This window comes from Sciurus vulgaris, assembly GCF_902686455.1.
Source record: "Sciurus vulgaris genome assembly, chromosome: 6".
Classification (NCBI taxonomy): domain Eukaryota; kingdom Metazoa; phylum Chordata; class Mammalia; order Rodentia; family Sciuridae; genus Sciurus; species Sciurus vulgaris.
In genome coordinates, this window is record NC_136466.1 from 50,375,187 (window position 1) to 50,397,009 (window position 21,823).

Below are 21,823 nucleotides of genomic sequence, written 5' to 3' on the forward strand. Positions count from 1 at the left end.
TACTTTATCTCTTCCATTGGTGTGATGTTTGTGGTTTAAAAAAAAAAGTTATTTAAAATTGAATAGATAAAAATGAATATATTATGTAAAATAATTATATACATATATATGTGTGTATATATATATATATATATATATATATATATATATATATGGAAAGGGGTAAGGCGGGGGAGGCAGAGAGAGAGAGAATGAGAAACCACTACAAGTGGCTCAAGTTATTATGTCTTTGTTGTCCTTTTCCAGGCATCGTGGTGGGTCAGCTGGCCATCTTAGACTCCTGTCTCACCTAACCTTCAAAAACACACTTCGAGGTCAGATAGGGCTAAGGATATACTACGTAACTGAGAAAAAATTTCTCTGTCTTCCTCAGTGACCCAAATTGTCTCTGCCCTATTTTCCTGCAGAAATATTATTGAAGTAGGATTGCAATAGCAATTACATGACTTGCCACTGGCTGGTAGTTTTCCTCGCCTACCCCAAAGTCCCACCCTTAAATATATCTCCATTTTTAGGGACTAAAGTCATCTGCCTGAGCTAGCCCATATTAAAGATCCACATGCAACTAAACAATTCCATTCATGGCAGATTTTAAAAAAGAAAAGATGCTACTGAATTCAGCAGCTAAAGCTAAACTCTAACTACATATTGGCATCCCAGGAAAGAGAAATAATTTAAAAGAAGTCACTGTCTCTGTAAGGAAATTGATAGGCATTACCTAGTTTTATACTATGACCAAAGACATTAAGATGTACCAAAGTACAGGGCTCTCCTAGTATTACTTCCTAATTTCTGCTACATTAGTGAGCCATTAACTTGCAGTGTCCACAGAGAAGTCCTCAAATATCAAATGGGAAAAATCCTTTTCCTTTACCAGGTCAGCCTTGTTGAAATAACTCTAGGGAGCTACAAAAGACAACCTGTGGAGAGTAGGAGAACATTCAAGTACCTGATAAACAATGAAGTCAAAAGGTGCAATTGCAGATGGAGGGCGGAGGAAGAAAGGGCAATGACCCGAAGCATGACCAGAGGTTTGCTGGATGACTGCTCTAACTCAAGGACTTGTGGAGCAGTCTCCTGAATGTGGTGGCCTCTTTTAGGACAAGTTTCAGGTCAGCTCAGGGTCTAAATATTACAGTCATAAATGACAACTAACACTTTAGGAAGTGAAGCACTTTAGAGATAAATTTTATGTGCACAATAAGGGGGAGAGAGAGAGAAAGAACTAGCGAAGGAATCACTGATTTGTTTTGCAAATCTGAGAAAGCAAAATGATCTAAACACCACTGCCTATAACAATCTGAAATTCTTCCACTACTCTCTAGTGGAGATGTAAAATAACTCATATTTTCATGAGAGAAACAATGAGATCATGTTGAACTGAAAAGGATATATGTTTAAAAAACACAATTTTTATTACTCTAAAATAAATTGTTATTAGCAGAAACATTATAAAGTGCAGGGAAGTATGGGAAAAAATAACCCTACCTCACAGAGGCGACCTGAATTATTTTGTCTTTTCTCCCATCTAGTTTCCATGAATATTTTTATGTAGTTGATATACTAAATATGAAATACCATACTCTGCTTTTTTAGTTATTATAATAAATGTTTTCTAATAGCTTTTATATTTTAATGATATCTGGCTTACTCATTTCAAATTATTTCTTTTAGGTAATATAAAATGCAATATATTCTACCATGTAGATGTAATATAAAGTGATAAATTCAAAAAATTTGTGAACCCTTACAAGTTTCAAATTACAAAGTTGCAAAACCTAATTAGAGTGGAAATCCTGCATCCAGAAGTCAGAAGTTGAGACAGCAAATCCTTCAGCCCATGGTGGACGGTGATACTACCTATAAATTAAGTGTTAGGCAGAGCCTCAAAGGGTTTCTGCTCTTTCATTCTGTCTATATTTTGGCTTGTCTATCTGCAAACGACAGAAAGCAAAAGAACGAAAATTCTTTCCTTTTTTTAAAATTTGTACCAGGGATTGAACCCAGGGGCTCCTAACCACTGAGCCACATCTACAGTCCTTTTTATTTCTTATTTTGAGACATGCTCTCACTAAGTTGCTGAGAGGGTCTCGTCAAGCTCTGACCTCAACCTCTGCAGTCTCTGGGATTACAGGTGTGTGCCATCATGTCCATGTTTTATGACACAATTGAAACTTAGATTTCTGCAGCTATTTCTGATATTTTTTACTTCTGGAAAGACTTTATTCCCCATCTGTTCTCTCATGGAACTTTGAATAAAACCCTTCATAAACTTATGAAATTATTAATTTACTGTAGTTACTTGACCTCTTCATGAATCTATAAGCTCCTTCAAGCTAGAAATAATACATTTATTTTTTCCCTCGAAATCTAACGATGATGATCAGTAGATTTCTGAGCCATCTCTATTAAGTAAATTTAAAGGTAAACTTTTTTTTTTTTTTTAATAATACAGGCATGGTGGCCCACACTTTTAATTCCAGTGACTTGGGAGGCTGAGGCAGGAGGATTGAGAAAATTCAAAGCCAGCCTCAGCAACTTCACGACTCTGTCTCAAAATATAATAAGGTCTGGGAATATAGCTCAGTGGTAAAGCACCCTGGGGTAAAATCCTTAGTATGAAAAAAAAAAAAAAAAAAAAAAAAAAAAAACACAGGAAAATGATGCTGCAATTATTTTTATTAATATGGGTAATATATGTGAACTACAGAGTTGTTTTAAGATTATGTTCATGTATGTACTTTTATAGAATCCTCAGATCAGTGTTTAAAATCTCATCTGGTTAATTTTTTGAAAGATACTGCAAAAAAATCCATAATATTTATGCTTCTAAAGAATGAAATACCCATTATTTTTGAGGATATCAGCAACTTGGAATTGTGATAGTTAAATCTGTAGCGTCAGGAATTATAGAAACGGCAGGAGAGACAAAGACTAGTGGCTCCACAGAGTTTTGAGAAAATTTCCCTTTAAATCAAGAATGCCATGGAGTACAATAAAATTATTTTCAACTGTCAAATATCCATGTTGATAAATTCTAGACCCTGTTCAAAGGGACAGACAACAAGAGGGCTTGCCCACAATCGCACAACAAATCAGAAAAAAAAAAAAAGGTAATCCCTGATTATACAATATTTCTTCATAAGGATCTGGAATATCTTGAGTTTTATTTGAAAAGCTTTTTAATCCTTGGGGGAAAAGGTATCTGCTCTAAGAGTTAATGGAAAAGATGTCAGTATTGTTTCTTGGTCCCCTTCCTATAAGTATTAGTTTTTCTGACTTTATTTCATATTCATTTTGACTTATCTTAAATTTGTGGAAAAACACATGTAAATGTTTTTATATAAGCTACATATTTTATAAATATCAGAATGTTGGAAAATTAAAGACAACATACACAAAATGTATGACATACTGTGCAGGAATACATGAATTTCCTCACAGACATCAATTCAGTTTAAATCTCACCAAATAAATTCAATTTCAATTTTACATAGTATTGATCCCCAGTGAGGTTAGTTCAGGCTCTTTGGAGGGGAGTTATCTATTACAGCAATCACCACTCAGAGAGACAGAGGAGCAATTGAATCAGAGAAACTATTTGCAAATGGGCAAAAACAAATTGATAATTTTAGGTGGAAGAGAATCTAACACAGAGAAAATATAAGCCCTATTTATTTTTTTCTGCTAATGACAGTGGTTTCTCTTCAGCCAGACAATATAAGGGTGATTGTGTTGTTATGGAACAGCCATTTGAAGACTTAGAAAATGTCTTTCTTGGAAATGCCCTTTCATTCAATTGGCTCTGGTACAACTCAAAGATCCCCACATAGTCTTTTGCTGACACAGTTCTTTTATACTACTTATTCTTTTTCAGGTAGCTTTTTCTCTGGGGAGGTTATGAAGACTACTAATTTGACCAGACGAATGTTTTTAGAACTCAGTAAGGATACAGTTTTTTCAAAGAGAACTGACTGCCTTTTAGCAATCCCTGAAGTCAGAAGGTATTAGGGAAGGGCAGTTAGCAAGCAGGGGTTGGGCTGCCCATTAGAGATCCCTGAACAGCCATCCTGGCTTGGTTTAACCATAGAAGGTTGCAGATTCAGTGTGGCATTCTAAATACTGAGAAGCAAAACTGACAAACAACTCAGTCTGTGTTTTGTTATGATTGCAGCCATTTGAGCCACAGATAAAAAATATAGCAATGTGATAAAAACTATCCAAGTCTTCATATCATTTTCACCATTGTTTAAAGCTAAAAATGTTTTCTTGACCCTATTATGGGCTATAATGGAGCACTGAATATTTTTATCTCCAATAATAACTAAGAATTTCCAGTAATGCCTCATTTTTGTGCTATTTGTAAAGCTATATTGAATGATCCTCCAACATTATCAGCCTTGGGAAGAAAATCATATCATTATTTCTTTCTTTTTTTTTTTTTAGGAAAAAAGCATACTATTAAACAAACAATAAATATTCATAATATAATATGTATTTTAAACATAACAATGAAGTGAATATCATATACTCTTTGCCCTGCCTAAGAAATAAAACACTACAAATATCCTTGAAGCCTTCTGTGTACCCGTTCCCAGCCTCAACCCCATTTCTGGCCACTTAAGGGAACCACTAATCAGAATGCTTTAATTTTTTTATTTCCTTGCTCTTCTTCGTAGGCTTACTATACATAACTGTGGAACTCCCAATAAATCACATGCTATTTTGCTTTACACTTTACATACGTAGAATAACACTGCATGTGCATATTCTTTCAGGTCTGTGCACAACATTATGATTAAAGGATTAATCCACTTTGATACAGCTGTAATTAACCTATCTCAACTGTTGTTTATTATCTCATTGGATATTAACTTATTTATCCATTCTGGGACATTATCCCTCAAGTTATATATCCACGGATTTAACCAAACATGGAAATAAAAACATTTAGGAAAACACTGAATCTGTACTGAACATACACAGACTCTTTTCTTGTCAAGATCTCCTAAATGACATAGTATAACAAATATTTACATAGTATTTATATTGGCTTAGGCATTATAAATAATCTAGAAATGATTTTAAGGATAGAGAAAATGTGTGTAAGCTATATGCAAATACTACACCATTTTTTATAGGGACTTAAGCATTGGAGAATGCTGATTACTCTGCACAATCTTGAAACCAATTTCCACAGATACTGACGGACAACTGTACTGAAAATATTTGGGTTATTTTCAGTATTTTTGCTATCATAAGTAATCTCACTTTTCTTTTGGTGGACATTGGCAGTAAATTCTCAAGAATGAAATCGACCAAATTATGTTATGTAAATATATGTTTATTTTAGTGGATCACACTATTTTGTATGATTATAATAGACCAATAAAATTTTTAAAGAAGAATATACATCTAGAAGTAAAATTTTTAAGTCATATAGTGATGTGTCACGACTTACTAAATAACATCAAATATTTTTCCAACTTGATTGAAATAATTTGTATTACCATCAACAGTATACGTAAAATTTTCCATTTTTCCACATCATCAACATTTGATATTAATACATATTTTAACTTTTGTCAATTTAGTAGATTCGAATTAATATCTCATTGTGTTTATAAGTTGCATTTGAGGTTGACTAAACTTTTATTGATTAATTTTATTGATCTAAAATGTATTTTCTTCTCTGAAATGTCTATTAATATTATTTTGCTTCTGTTTTTTGTTTTGTTATTAATTGGTATTTATTTCATAATTATTATTATCACATTAATTCATATTTTTAAAATTTTTTTGTAGTTGTAGATGGACAACATGCCTTATTTTATTTATTTTTATTCAGTGCTAAGGATCAAACCCAGTGCCTCACAAGTGCTAGACAAATGCTCTGCCACTGAGGTACAGCCCCAGGTCTTAATTTATACTCTATAGAAAAATATTTTTTTCTTATTTTCATGTGCCAGAAATACCTTCTAGTTTGTAACATGTTTTTCCATTTGTTGATTATTTGCTTTGATAAAGTTCTTAATTATTTTTATTAAAAATTTTTAGTGTTGATGGACCTTTATTTTTTCTTTACTTATATGTGGTACTATAGCACATTTGATACTCATACTAAACAAATATTTTCCATTTGAAATGGAAATTATGAATTTCAATAACTGAAATTATTTGAGGTATCATTCTTGTCATGGGTTTTTACTGGTTTTCAGTCTTTTATGAGGTCTCGTGTTGTGTGTATGTATGTTTGTGCATGTGCATTTGTGTGTGTTTTGTGTCTTTCTCCTTAAAATTTGAACTAGACTTTCATTTTGGGGAAATCTTGGAGCCTAGATTCAAAGTATGTCCTTAAGAAAGATTCTACTCTTTTTTTCTGTTATGTGATCATAAGCACTTTTAATCAATTGCCATCTAAAAAATCTTAGCCATTTATAGTGCTCAATAATTTTATGTTAAATTTCTCAGCACACCTAGGAGGTATCACTATGGTTTTACAGAAAAAGAAAACATTTTTAGATTTATATGCATAGTGACAATCATTATAAATAATAATGTCAAATTATATAAAAGACTTCAGAATACAAAAACATGAGCAGAAACTGAGTCTATAATTTTGTTTTGTCCTACTTTGAAATTTAGTGATCTCCATCAAATAAAATTCTCGGCATCACAATGTACAACTCAGTTTAAAATAAAATTAAGACTTCAAAATATACTAACTTGTTCCTTAAAATAATTAAGTAAGATAATAAAAAATAAATAAATAAGGGGCTCCAGTATGTAAAGGGACTTTCCTGAAGAAAAACTACTTTAGAATTAATGCCAAACTGCATCTTATGTGACACTTCTTTCCAGCTGATGATATATCATGATCTTTTAAATTAACATTTTACAGTTTGTGAGTTTTGTACACAATAAAATATAATTATAAGCTCCCAAACCAGTGCTGTGGGTGTATGCCTATGAAAGCAGTTTGGTTTCACTGGTAGACCAAAAAGCAAGAGGCTAATGATGGAAGTTGAGTTGGGAGGAAAAGCAAAAGGGCTATGGCTTTTACCAGTTTCCACGTTGCTGGTTGATGCTTCCAAAGTGGAGAAGTTCTGGAATGACAATTAAAAGAACAGGAAAATGAATGGACTAAGACCAAGTAGTCTGAGTGGTCTCTATTCTCACTTTCACCTGTTGGGAAGAGTGACCCTGCTAAGAAAGGAATTGAATAGAATCTCACTTCAATAGAACAACTAAGTGATATTTTCGGCTCAATTTCAGTAAAATTCAGCAGGAGTCAGTGAGATTTTTATTTGCAGTGACAGAAACACCATACTACAAAGAGATCAAAGCCTGTTCAGAAGAATCTAAAAATTAGAAGTTTTGAACTTTTGTAGGTGTATGATAAGTGAGTTTATCCTTTAATTTAGAGCTAACACCATCAGACAAAGGCTCTTTTTCACCTTCATAGATTGTGCAGTTATTTAAAATTAAATGTCTATTAGAAACTTGCTTGAGTAAGTAAAATGATGTCCTCATTCACATACTTACCTCTGTTCTAGCTACTTAGAGATATGTCAAATTATTATTGCATTTACATTCAGAAGTCTGTCACCTCGTTCCAAGTTCAGGACATACATAAAAGGTTAAGTAAAATAAATTATCTGTAGTGATCCCATAATAGCTTCGAGGTACAGCCCAGATGGAAAAAATTCCAAGCCCATACAATTAGAAGAATGACATAGTAAAGTAACAAATGATCTCAAAAGCTATTGCTAGGCAAGTTAATTAATATTAATTCTTAGCAATTTGAGGCTGATAGCTTTGCTTTGAAGAGGCAGAAGCACCAGGAGACAAAGGGAAGTTTCCTAACATCAGAAAGGAAATGAGATTCTCTAGATCTCACAAATAATTAAAATTTTTTGCTTAAGTTCTTGAAATTTTCCAGGTAACATACGTATGGTAAGGCTATAGAGACAGAGTCTAGGACCAGAACTACATGAACTAAACTCCCAGCCTCATCAAAGCACCTGACACCTAAGGGTAAGTTGTGAACTACCTGATTTCAAAAGATTCGATATAACTAGACAACAGGCAGGCCAATGATAATTAGTATGGATGCAATATGTACATTGTACATGCAACAGGAGATTTTCTTGTGTGTTCAACTAGGGTTGTATCCAAGAGCACTTTTCCACTGGGCCACATTCCACTTGATTTTATCTTTTATTTTGAGACATGATTTCCAGGCTGGCTTCAAACTTGTGATACTCCTGCCTCAGCTTTCGTAGTCACTGGTATTACAGGCATGCACCATGATTTGAGGAGTGATAGGATTTTTTAAAAAGAGGTCTTTACAGTATTAAATTATAAGTAAAATTATAAAATATGTATGAGTGCACACTGATATAAGTAAATAATTGAATATATTAAAAATTGGGGAGAACAAATATTCCTTCTAAAAGAAATCAAATAATATATGTGGATACTCCTTTCTCCATGAAGTATTTTTACCCTTCTCCCCAAGAATAGGCTACACTCAGTGATTTGCTTCTGAAAATACACTGAGGAAAGGGACAGGGAAAATAGCATCTTTTCAGTGGAGAAACAGTATCTTAACTATGTGATGAAGCAGTAATAGCATCACTGATCTCAGAGGGATATCATGTACCCCTGCTATGATGTGCTAAGAAGGGAACTCCACCCCTGTGGTTTCATTTGTTTGTCTTTTTGTATACCAATTAATTTTTTTTTTCTTTTGGTGTAGGGGATTGAACCCAGGGCCTTGTTCATGTGAGGCAAGCACTCTACCAACTGAGCTATATCCCCAGTCCCCCAATTTAATTCTAAGGAGAGAAATCAGAAAATTCCAGACCAGGAGACAATCTTCAAGGATACCTAGCCAAAACTTTTCAAACCTGTCAAGGCCATGAAAAACAAAAAAAGACTAGAAGATGTCACAGAGCAACAATACTGAGAACATTTAAGAATTAAGTACTATGTTGTCATCAGAGGCAAATCTTGGGACAGAAAGGACTTTAGTGAAGTAACAGATAAAACTCAGATAAATTCTGGAATTTATTCAACCTATTAATATACAACATAAGATTCTTTGTTTTGTTTTTGTGTTTTTAGATTCTTCATTTTGACAAATGCTGTATGAGAATGGAGATTGCTAGCCAAAGGAGAAACAAAAGGAAAGCCAGCCACACTCTCTGTACTATCTTTCATAGATTTCTGTAAAGTATAATTAATCCAAAATAAAATGTTAACTTTAAAAATCAAACTATGGTCAAGGACCAAAAGCAACATAAATACAAAAATAAGACTGTTGTCATGAAATTGGAATCACTAGTATTTATGGGGATAGGGAGCTACTGGCTTGTTGTAGTACTTGAGCATCTGACATGAGATGGATGTGACTGTCGTGTTGGACAGCATGGCCTCTAAAGCAATCAGGGTATATTGACAGAAAGGGCTCTGGGTTAATGTCTAACAGGTCATGGTATTACTATGGGCATTAACAGGAGTTGGAAAGAGGAAGGTTACTGGTGTAAATAAAATAAAATAAAACAGATATATTGAGCAATAAAGCTATGTCACTTACTTTTAAAATGTTAGTTTATGTACCTGGAATCCATTTTTTGAAGATGATAGTTTGTCCCCTTGAAGAAGAACCCTACAAAGTCACCAGAATTATAGCTATTAAATACTGCTCTAATTTATTTTCCCTCCAGGAAGCTTGTAGCCATTTATATGACAACCATTCACTGAGGAGAATGAGAAACCTAGATTTTAAAATACGTTTATGCATTTTACTTTTTCTTTTCAATTGACATATAATAATTATACATATTTATGGGGCAAAGAGTGATAATTTGATATGTGTACAATGTGCAATGATCAAATTAGGGTAATTAGCAATACCATCTCCTTATCTCTGCATACACTTATCATTTCTTTGTGCTTGGATACTTCAAATACTTCCCCTACTATTCTTTTAAAAATATATTAGCTTTTAGTAAACTATATCTTTAGATAATTGCTGAAAAGTGTATTAAATTAATATAGATAGCATGGTGCTGAAAATGTCATAATGATTCTTCATTTCATGTACTGCATTATAGAGGAAAGGTAATAAATGAAATTATTGTTCAATTCTGTTCCACTGTAGGTCCAACACGTCTGAAGACTCACCTTATAATTACTTACCCAATCCTTACACATCTAATTAGAATAAATGCATTGAAATTTTTGCATTGGTTCGATAACCCATACAGTAAAGTCCATTGTGATAGGTGGGATTTATATGGAAACTCTTAAAACTGTTTTCTGTACTGGGTACAAAAGAGTAAATAAAAAAATAAATTGCATCTTAAGAAAACTTACACAGATAAGAGCCACTATCAAAGTTTTATAGGAAATAGGACCGACCATCTCAATCAAACCACTTTAACACTTATTATGTTAGCTCCAGAAAAGAAAAACACATGTTATGAGTAGATGATGGGGACTAGCATAAATATAACCAACTAGCAGCATCATCGATCAGGAGAAACATCAAAACTTCTCACGAGAGTAGTTTAATACAACTTCTGGTGATTGCCAAATGCTCATTTTCATAACTATCAGTGCAAAGAATCAAAATCAGCTTTCTGTTTAAAGGCAATGACAACAGTATATATTGACCTTTTTTCATTTTCCACAAAACTTTTTTTATTCTTATGTTTTCTTTCATGATTGAGTCTATAGGAAGCTTGATTGGCTTGATATTCCCCATTATGTTGGAATGAACCATTAAATTAATGGTATCTTGTTAATTAAATGTACTAAGCAACAAAGGTCATGTGATTTATATGCATTAGTGCTGATATGATAGGCAGATATTAAACACTTAGAAGATTCATGGGCTTGATCAGTGAAGTTTGTGTTGGTCCCCTGACTGGATGTTGCCGTAATACCTCTAATATAAGAAAAAGAACAAATTGTTCAACCCATGCCTCCTACCACTATGATAATATCTGAATTAAGTGGACTTTGTTCAGTTTGTAGGGGGAACATGACACTACACACAGAAATATTGTTTTGAGTCATGTACGGCATGACTCAGGTATACACTGTTTGAGTGGAACAGAGAGTATGAACAGATTTTGGAATATTTTACACAGTGGTGCAAGTTGCCCTGTATCTTGGTCAAAATGATCCTGAAAATCTAATGATGATCAAAATATTTGAAGTGGATAAATATCCTGTGTTGGTTCTCTATCAAGACACAATAAAGAGAATCACAGCCCTTGGAACAGGAGTCCCCTGTGTTTCTCCTTTGCTAGCAAAGCAATAAACCTTCTTTCTTCTTTTTCTCAAAACCATGTTCTTGTTATTGGATTGGCATTGGGAACAGAGATGGAGGTTTCAGCAATAAATTTGGCACCCCAGATGGGACTCAAGAGCAGCCCCCACTGCAGCTTTCTTATGCAGGCTTGGGTCTTCAAGGAACCCCTACTTCCATGCTGAGGATGCAAATTGCTGGCAAACTTGTTGAGAGTCAACTGCAAGAGAGTTAGGAGAGTTAGATGAGTTTGTCTCGGGTTGAACCAGAGGAGCTATAATTGAGTAAAGGGAGGGTCAGAGAGATTATCCAGCAATTGCTGAAGCTCCTTTTGCTTTGGAGAACTTCCACATTTTCTCCCTGAATGATACAGTTTGCTCCATCATTGCCCACTTTGAGAAAAAGGAAACTGAACTCAGTGAAATTGTGACACATTTGGCCATTTGATAAGTCCCTTAGTGTGCACGCCAAGACCATTGATTCCACACATTTAGTTCTTCTTCATGGGAACATCTTGTCCCTCTTTCTGAGGACATCTATTGTGCCACCACTATTGTGGTTTAGGGGTCATGGTTAAATGGGAGTTGAGAGCCTAAGGATATGTACTCCCTTCTAATCTCTTTGTTGCCCTTGGGTTTGGGAATTCCCTCTAATTGTCTGTTTATGTTTTTGTTTTGTTTGTATCTGTCTGTTAGTGCACTTTTTAAGACATAGCCAGTACTACATTGATCCTACAGGTAGGATCTTGGGAAAGATCTTGGCTGGTCAATTTAAAGGTTCTCATCTGTTGGTCATAGTTCTGGGGAGCCTCTCTGGTTGATCTCTCTCTGTGTTTTTTTCTTTTCTTTTTTTCTTTTTTTCTCTTTCTTTCTTTCTTTCTTTCTTTCTTTCTTTCTTTCTTTCTTCCTTTCTTTCTTTCTTTCTTTCTTTTTTGAGGGGGGTATCAGGATTGAACTCAGGAGCACTCAGTCACTGAGCCACATTCCCAGCCCTATTTTGTATTTTATTTAGAGACAGGGTCTCAATAAGCTGCTTAGCTCCTCGCTTTTGCTGAGGCTGACTTTGAACTCCTAATCCTCTTGACTCAGCTTCCTGAGCTGCTGGGGTTACAGGTGTGCACCACTGTGCCTGGTTCCCTCTGTTTCTTTTTTGCATAATCTTGCAATTGGAGTTGGTCTGTCAGAGGTAAAGTAAATTGAAGGGCTACCTATAGGTGTAAACCTGTCTAAGATGTTTTACTCTAATGATCTGGCTTTTCAATAGCTTTCTGGATTTTTATGCAATCTTACAGTTGGAGTTGGTCTGTCACAGGCAAAGTAAGTGGAAAAAAATTGTATGTGCAGGACTGTCTATTTTAATGGTTCCTGTCTGTCAGCTCTGGTTTTGGTGATTCACTCTCATCTGTGTTTTTTGTATCTGTTACTGACCCTTTAAGACATGGGCAATGCTGAGTTGATCTTACTTGTAGTCTCTTGAGCAGAGAGATCTCTGCTGAATGAGTCACCTATAGGTATAGCCTGTCTAAGAAAAAGACAGTTTGCTATAACACAAACTGCCCTTTGAATGACTTTTCTGGATTATTATACAATCTTAACACTGAAATTGGCCTGTCAGGGGTAAAGTTTATGAAAGAGATTATGTATGTGTAGGCATCTATGCAGTTGCATGATAAGAGGTCTGAACCATCAGGAAGTAAGTTTAAGGTGCCAACAGGCAGTTCCTCTAGTATACAAAGATAGCAGGACAGCAGAAGAAAGGGTTAAAAGGATTTAAATTTTTTAAACCCAGTGCTGGTGTTCCCAGCACTGTTTCTCAGCCTGGCCCCCGGCAGCTGTATATCATCTCACTTTGGTCAAGGATACTAGCCTTAAACTGGAAAAAAAAAAAAAAAAAAAATCCCAGAAAAAGTGCCTGGGTTGTAGAAAAATGTCCAAAGAGAACCTGGTCTCTGCCCTGCCTTCCAGGGCCTTTTGACCCTGAGGTGCAGAGGCTGCTGGCCCCACAGGATGCGGTAGTAGGTTTCAGCATCATTAGTTTATGGCCTGGGGACAGGAGTAGTCTCCCCTTTTAAGATCTGACAGGACACCCCATCTAGCCAGGGGATATCCATCACTGGAGCAAAGCAGTGCTTGCTATAACAGTATCCCTTCAAACTAAATGCACTGGGAGACTGGCAGAATAAACAATTGTACCCAGAAAATAAGGCCAACCCATGTTTTGTAGGCAGGCTCTGCAAATGGATCTTCAAGGAAGCCAAAAGAAAAGGATGGAAAGAACCTCCTCCACTGCATATTAATATGCCTTGTATAAGAGAAAGGCCTCAGAGGAGCCTCTGGGTACAATTGACAGTGAGGAACTCACTTAAAGTTGATGGCATCATGATAATGATAAGGCAGACAGGCCAGCTCAGAAATATCCTGTGCTCCAACCCCTTAAACGCAACCTGGGGGAAAAAAAAAGATTAAGGCACAGTTTTTATATATGCTGGATCTTCCAGCCCTCTCCTGGGATGAAATTTGTTGTGTAAACTAATTATGCAGATAACATTCATAAGGATTGTTTCAAAATATGAACTTAAGAAAGGGACTGAAACTAAGAAAAAAAAAAAAGAAAAGAAAAGAAAAGAAAGTTATAGGTATGGAACTATTTTAGTTTGGAAAATCAGAAGGTAAAAGAAATGCTTCTGGATGAGAAAGTGTTTTGTCTGGTAAAGTAATATTCTTGTGCTAAAGTCCAAGAGGAAAGAGGATACAACTATGGATGTAAAGAAGTTGTGAATGTTCAAGTAGTTGCAGAAGCTTTGCAAAAGGTAAATCTCAAAAAAATTGTGATTAAATTTGCTATCATTAACACAGTTCAAGTAACTTGAACTTCAATGTACTGATATGAAGCAAAGTCTGAAACATTGATCTGCTTTTATGTATTGAGATAATTTTCTTATATTTGCTAGGTTTTAGTATTTGAGGAAAGTAATTCATAAAGGAATTAGGATTTGTACCTATTTTCAAGTCTTAAATGATTAGTTTGTAACTGACTAAACAAACAATTGTTATTTAGATTATTACAATATAGTTGACATCCTAAATGTATATGACTAGGTATATGAGTGCATCTGAAAACTATATATGTCTAAGCCTTGTCTAAGTGTTATGTAAAATCTATAAAATGAAAGTTTATGTAGGTTTACTGGCAAGAGAACCAATAAGTGCTTCCTTTTATACATTGTATCTGACATAGAAAGACCACACTGTCATTTGAAGACCCGTCTAGTATCTGTTTGCTTTGACTGAGTCAATTTCTGATAATTAACACTGTTTGTATAAGAGAATTAAGACTACTCTTTTATTTTTGCTAACCCATGCAGACCTGTGATTATTGTTAGCATATACTCTGGATTCTAATTATACTTTAAAAGTTAATCTTAGTTAAATGTAAAGTTGAGGAGAACACTTTGCCACATTGGTGTTCTCCAAACTAACATTATTTGTAGCATACTCTTGGATTTGTATAGAAATAACAAATTTGGTTGGTATTTATTCATGTCATTTGATGTTTTATTGCTGTATAAAGTAACCTGTTGTCAATAAGGTATATCTACAACTCTGTGGTATTCTTCACACTGGAGCTGGAATTTAAATGTAGTTTTGGAAGGTAATGAGGAAAGCCTGATTTATTTAAAGGTGACATTGTAAGACATGGAAGCATTGTGACTCTTTTTCCACAAAAAGAAAGATAAAAGTTTTCTTAACCTTTATTTGACTTATGTTTTAGGTATAATGTTGTATTGTGTTATTAAAAGAGCCTCACCTTATCTGAGATAAGACCCTGCCTCCCATCTTACTTCATGTTAAAATGCCTCCAAAATAGGCTAGACTGGAGTTCATTTAGAGTTATGTTCAAAAGATCAAATTTTTTTTTGTAATGATTACTGTGATCTCAAAATAAAAAGGGGATATAATAAATAACTCAGTAAAGGTTTAAGATTATAAAATTCATTTTTTCTGGTTTCACAGATATTACATAAGTTGAATTATTTTTTTGCTCTGTTAATTTCATATTGTAAACTTTATAACTGTTGGCTGATGGTGTTCTGCAGTGGTACTGATTCTAATAAAATAACTTGAATTAATTTGAGACAATAAATCATTACCTATAAGACATATAGCATATAATACTGACTTCCAGTACTAATACTGACCCAAATTAAATGAAAGGGGTAACAATAAAATTCTAGATATTGAAGTTATAACCTATTGATCCTACTTTAAGTCTGGTGAAACTGGCCTGCTGGGTGTTTAAAACTGAAAATTTGGAGGCCAAAGTCAAGGAAGTAAAAGGGCCAAGCAGAGAACAGTCAAAAATTTTGACCCTTCCCCTCTAAGGTCAACCAGGATGCAGAGAATGACGGGACCCCTCTTGGGCCTTGCAACACTGCTGAGTCACCTGATCTCTTGATTAGGGAGATTGAAAAGACCCTAAAGAACAGGAATCTAATCAGTGCACACTCTGCAAAGAGAAGGAGGGTCATTGGAGAAGTTTATGTCTCTGATGCTTCTAAGAGAAAGGTGTGTATGGACAGCCCAACCCTCTCCCATCCTGGGAGATGGCACCACGGGTAGAGGAAAGCTAAAGGAGCCATGAGCCTTCACACATGTCCCCAAGAGTGTTCCCTGAGGAATCTCAGCTGACTCTTAAGAGGAGATAGGAACAAGATCAATTTTGACCAACTTGGTCCTAAACAGCTGACAGGAGAATATAGCCTAAGCACAGTCCTACATGAATATTTAAAAGGAAAAGCAACGTTTTTGTTTTTAATGTAACTTAAGAGGTATGCTTTTGTCAGCCCTCATTAAAGTAGGAAAGTTGGAGGCTATCCAGGAAGGGTCCTTGTGTGGAGGTGCCTAATAATAATGATCATAAAGGATTTTAGAGTAAGTTTGTCCTGAGTTAATTTGAGTCTGATTTCATAATTTGAAGATTTCTACAAATCTTCCTAATCTCTTACACTAATAAACTTAATCTGTTTTCCACTGATATGATTATGAGTTACTGTCTTCATAGATTTCAGAGATTGAAATAGTAATTATTGTAGTGCTAATTGTTTACAAAAATGTAATGCTTTGCTATCTTGTTTATTTTTGTCTTAGCATGATCCCTGCCCTATGTGTGCCTTGTCCAGATACTTATCATCTGCCACTGTGGACCACTGGACTTCTCTGATGTTGAATACCCTTAACTGTCCATGGTCAACCTGATAGAGAACAAGAACTTTGGGTTACTTCTCCAGTTTCACTCTCTTTCAGCAGGAAGCAACTTGGAAATGTTCTTGCCCATTTTTCCTCAGAAAAGGAATGTAGTAACTGACAGGAGATGAATGCAACAGTGGTCCACTTCATGTTTTGAATATAATCCTTGCTGCTGCACCATTGCAACTTATTTTTAAAATGGATGAACATATTTCTTTCTCTTCCTCTTTCCCTGCTCTACCCTAATCTCTCTCCCTACCTAATGTCAGAGGAAATAGGATTAACTTTCTCCCCCATTTTAGGCAGATTTATATGTCCTTGAGTACACAATCGCCATACGAATAAAGTAATCCAGACTTGGGGATGATCACAGAAGATCTCAGAAATGACTATCTCCTTAAATTAACAAGTGAATTATAACTTCAACAGAAAACAAGTGAAATGTAGTCTTTGAGTCACCTCTTTAAAAGCCCCCTGTTCCTGCCAATGGGCAGAATCAGTCTCTGACACAGGAGTCCCTGTGTTTCTCCTTTGCTAGCAAAGCAGTAAACCTTCTTTTTTCTTTTTCTCAAAAACAAACAAACAAACAAAAAAGACAATAAAATAATCTAAGTGCAAATTCAAAACATTTAGTTCTTGTCAAGATGCAATAACAAGGGCCAGTTGCCCTGTTGTCAGAAATTAATTAAAATATCAGACAGAATAATTAAAGCAATGATTTTCAAGATGTGGGCAGCAAGCAGAAAAGGTCATTGACCCCAGTAGATGCAAAACAGATTATGAGAACTCCGTAATTGCCCAGTTCACTGCCTTTGGATGATTTACATACCACACGGCAGCGAGAGGAAACACAGAAGTTTAGAGACAACTCGATGTTCTTCATTTATGAGATAGATATGGAATTCTGGGAAGATAAAACTTACTGGAAATCACAGTCAGCATAAGAGAGGGAAGAACTTCAAAGAGAAAGAAAGTTCTGGAGATCTTTACAATCCTACAGACAAATTGTTAGCTGTGCATTGCCCAGTGTACTCTGGTGATGGATTTACTAGGAATAAAGGATTAAAGGTATAAATCTATGGGACTTACAGAGGACCAGCAAAATTTCCTATTATCAGCAGTCAGAGTGGATATCATCATGATTCATGAGGCATTATATACGGCATACAGAAAGAGATTGCCTCAATTGTAGGACAAAATTAGTCCCCGTATGAATGCTGTTCTGGTACCAAGTAACTTAAGTGGAATGACATTTTACAAAGTTTGTTAACAAAGGTTGAAAATAATAGAAATACAAGAAAACCCATTATTCAATAGGGTAATATTCACAAGTTTTGCATCAAATAAATATTTTCAAAATAAGGGGAAAAAAAATCCCTGGAAAATAAGAACATTCATTTGAAGAAAATCTGTCAATAAAACCTGATCCTAAAATGGCATAGATGATTGAGTTGCTTGATGAGGACATGACAATAGTCATTATAATAAGTGTCCATCAACTGGTAAATGGATTAAAAAATGTTGTACATTAACACAATAGAACACTCATCATCCATAAAGAAAAGATACAATTTTGCCATTTGTGACATGAATGGAACTGAAGGTCATTATATTAAGTAAAGTAAGCCTGGTATGGAAAGGCAATTAATGCATAATCTCATTTATGTGTGGTATATATAACATTGTTCTTATACAGGCTATGAATACCTTAGTGGTTACCACAGGCTGTAGAGAGTAGGAGAAGGAAATGATGAACAAAGTAATGGATAATGGCTATTAAGTTAGATAGGAGAAAAAAGTTCTGCTGTTCTGTTGCATAGTGTGGAACTATAGACAATAATAGTGTACTATAGACAATAATAATATTACTATAGACAATAATAATGTACTGTATATTTCAGAAAAGCCAAGGGAAAAAATTTTGAATGTCTTTACCATAAAGAAATTATACACATTCAAGGTGATAGATGTTTACCCTGATCTGAACATTACATAATATATACATGTACTGAAAAAGCACCTGATAACACATAAATATGTACAATTATTATATATCCAATAAGTAAAAATAATAAAGATTTTAAGGACACACAAAATCTGTAAAAATTCATCATTAGAAGAATTAGACTCTAAGAACTGTTAAAGTCCTCTTGTCAGAAGAATTTATATAAAGGAATATAGAGGAATAGTAATGGTGACTCACTGAAGAAAAATAAGTAATTTTCCTTAAGATTATTTAATATACAGAAGATGTTCTCTAGGGCTAAAAGTAATGTGGACTGAAACTTGATTTTGTCCCATCAACTCACAGGTCTCCATTTGATGCCATGGATGGTCTAGTGAATCCCTCTCTGAGCTCTGGCTTGTGGATGGGCTTTTTTTTAAATTTCTTTAAAAATTTTTTTCATTCACGTATATAGGGTATTAATGTCTGTCTCATTCTTCCCATTCCCACCACCCCACCCTTCCCCTCACTCCCCTATGCACAATCCAAATTTCCTTCATTCTTCCCTACACAACTTCCACTATGAATCAGCATCCACTTATCAGAAAAAAATTCAGTCTTTTTTTGGAGGGATTGGCTTATTTCACTTAGCATGATATTCTCCAACTCCATTCATTTACCTGCAAATGCCATAATTTCATTCTTCTTTAAGGCTGAGTAATATTCCATCATGTATATTTGCCATATTTTCTTTATCCATGTATCTGTTGAAGGGCACCTAGGTTTGTCCATAGTTAAGCTATTGTGAATTGAACTGCTATAAATGTGGATGTGGCTTGGTCACTGTCGTGTGCTGATTTTAAGTCCTTTGGGTATGAACCAAGGAGTGGGATAGCTGGTGGGTCCATTCTGTTTTCTGAGGAATCTCCATATTGCTTTCCAAAGTGGTTGCACTGATCTGCAGTTCCGCCAACAATGTATGAGTGTATCTTTTCCCCCACATCCTTGCCAAAGACTTATTACTGCCTGTATTATCGATACATTCTGACAGGAATGAGATGAAATCTTAGTTTTGATTTGCATTTCTCTAATTGGTACCGATGATGAACATTTTTCATATGTTTGTTGATCATTTGTATTTCTTCTTCTGTGAAGTGTCTGTTCAGTTCTTTAGTCCATTTATTGATTGGGTTATTTGCTTTTTAGTGTTAAGTTTTTTGAGTTCTTTATATATCTGAGGTACATGTGGTAAAGTTGTTTTTTTTTTTTTTTTTTTTTTCCCAATCTGTAGGCTCTCTCTTCACGTTATTGTTTCCTTTGCTGAGAAGAAGCTTTATAGTTTGAATCCATACCATATATTGATTCTAAATTTTACTTCTTGAACTTTAGGAGTCTTGTTAAGGAAGTCAGGTCCTAAGCCCACATGATGAAGATTTGGATCTATTTTTTCTTTTATTAGGAGCAGGGTCTCTGTTCTAGTGCCTAAGTCTTTTATTCATTTTGAGTTGATTTTTGTGCAGGGTGAGAAATAGAGATTTAATTTCATTTCATTACATGTGGCTTTCCATTTTTCTCAGCACCATTTGTTGAATAAGCTATCTTTTCTCCAGTGAATATTTTTGGTGTCTTTGTCTAGTATGAGATAACTGTATATATGACAGTTGGTTTCTGTGTCTTCTATTCTGTACCATTGGTCCACATGTCTATTTTGGTGCCAATACCATGCCGTTGTTGTTACTATTGCTCTGTAGTATAGTTTAAGTTCTAGTATTATGATACGTCCTGCTTCACACTTCTTACAAAGAATCGCCTTGGCTATTTTGAGTTTCTTATTTTTCCAAATGAATTTCATGATAGCTTTTTCTAGTTCTATGAAGAGCATGATTAGGATTTTAATAGGAATTGCACTGAATCTGTGTAACACTTTTGGCAGTATGATCATTTTGACAATATTAATTCTGCCTGTCCAAGTACATGGGAGATCTTTCAATCTTCTAAGGTCTTCTTCAATTTCTTTCTGTAGTGTTCTTCAGTTTTCATTGTAGAGGTCTTTCACCTCTTTTGTTAGATTGATTCCCAAGTATGCTGTTTTTGTGGAGGCTATTATGAATGGGGTTGTTTTCCTAATTTCTCTTGCTGTGGATTTTTTGCTTATGTACACAAATGCATTTGATTTTTGAATATTGATCGTATATCCTGCTACTTTGCTGAATTCATTTATGAGTTTTACAAGTTTTCTGGTGGAATTTTTTTTGGCTTTTCTAAATATAGAATCATGTCATCAGCAAATAATGATAGTTTGGGTTCTTCTTTTCCTATTTGTATTCTTTAATTTCTTTCACTGTCTAATTGCTTTGGCTAGAGTTTCAGAAATGATGTTGAATAGAAGTGGTGAAAAAGGACCTCTCTGTCTTGTTGCAATTCCTAGAGGGAATACTTTCAATTTTTCTCCGTTGCGGATGATCTCGGCCATGGGCTTAGCATAGATAGCTTTTATGATATTCCTGTTATCCCTAGTTTTTCTAGTGTTTTGAATTTGAAGAGGTGAGATATTTTGTCAAATGATTTTTCTGCGAGTATTGACTTTAGATTCCTGCCAGTGCTGAGTTTTATCATAGCAGGCACTGAGCTCTAAGAATAGGCCATCTACTAGGTTTTGTGCCCTGTTTCCCAGCATGAAGAGTCTACATTGTTGCTCTATCACCTGAAGTTGAAGAAGGGTGGTGGAGACAGTCAGCCACCCTGCCGAAAACAGTTCCAGGAGCTCAGTCCGCAGTTATTGGCCAGGCAGTAGGGGTCACATGGCTTTGCTCAGCACTGTGTTTCACTCTGATGTGTCTGGAACTAGATTTCACATCTAAGGCCCAGACTTAACTCTCTTTGCCTCTTCTAAGTAGGAGGTGTTTCTCCCAATGCTGAGCTGCTTGGAAGTTGAGAGAGGGATGACAGAGGTACTGCTTTCCTTCATGCTTTCTTTATTATATTTGTTCCTTTTGTTACACTAAAAGCAGGCACTCTGGTTTCTCACCCAATTCCCTTAGTTCTTGTGAAGGTAGTTGTTGCTGCATGAATAACTATTCAAGTTTGTGTGTCTGAACGGAGAGATCACTGGAGGATCTTAGCCACCATCTTGCTCTACCTTCCTCCAATAGTAATTTTTGAACTGAGATTAATATGACTGTTGCATTTTAAACTCTCTGAGTTTTCTTGTGCTCTCTAATGTTGTGATTTATTTTTGCAGGTGCTGATGTTATTTGTAGATCTATTTGATCATTTAAGGCCTGTTTTCAAGTTTTGCTAGGACTATTT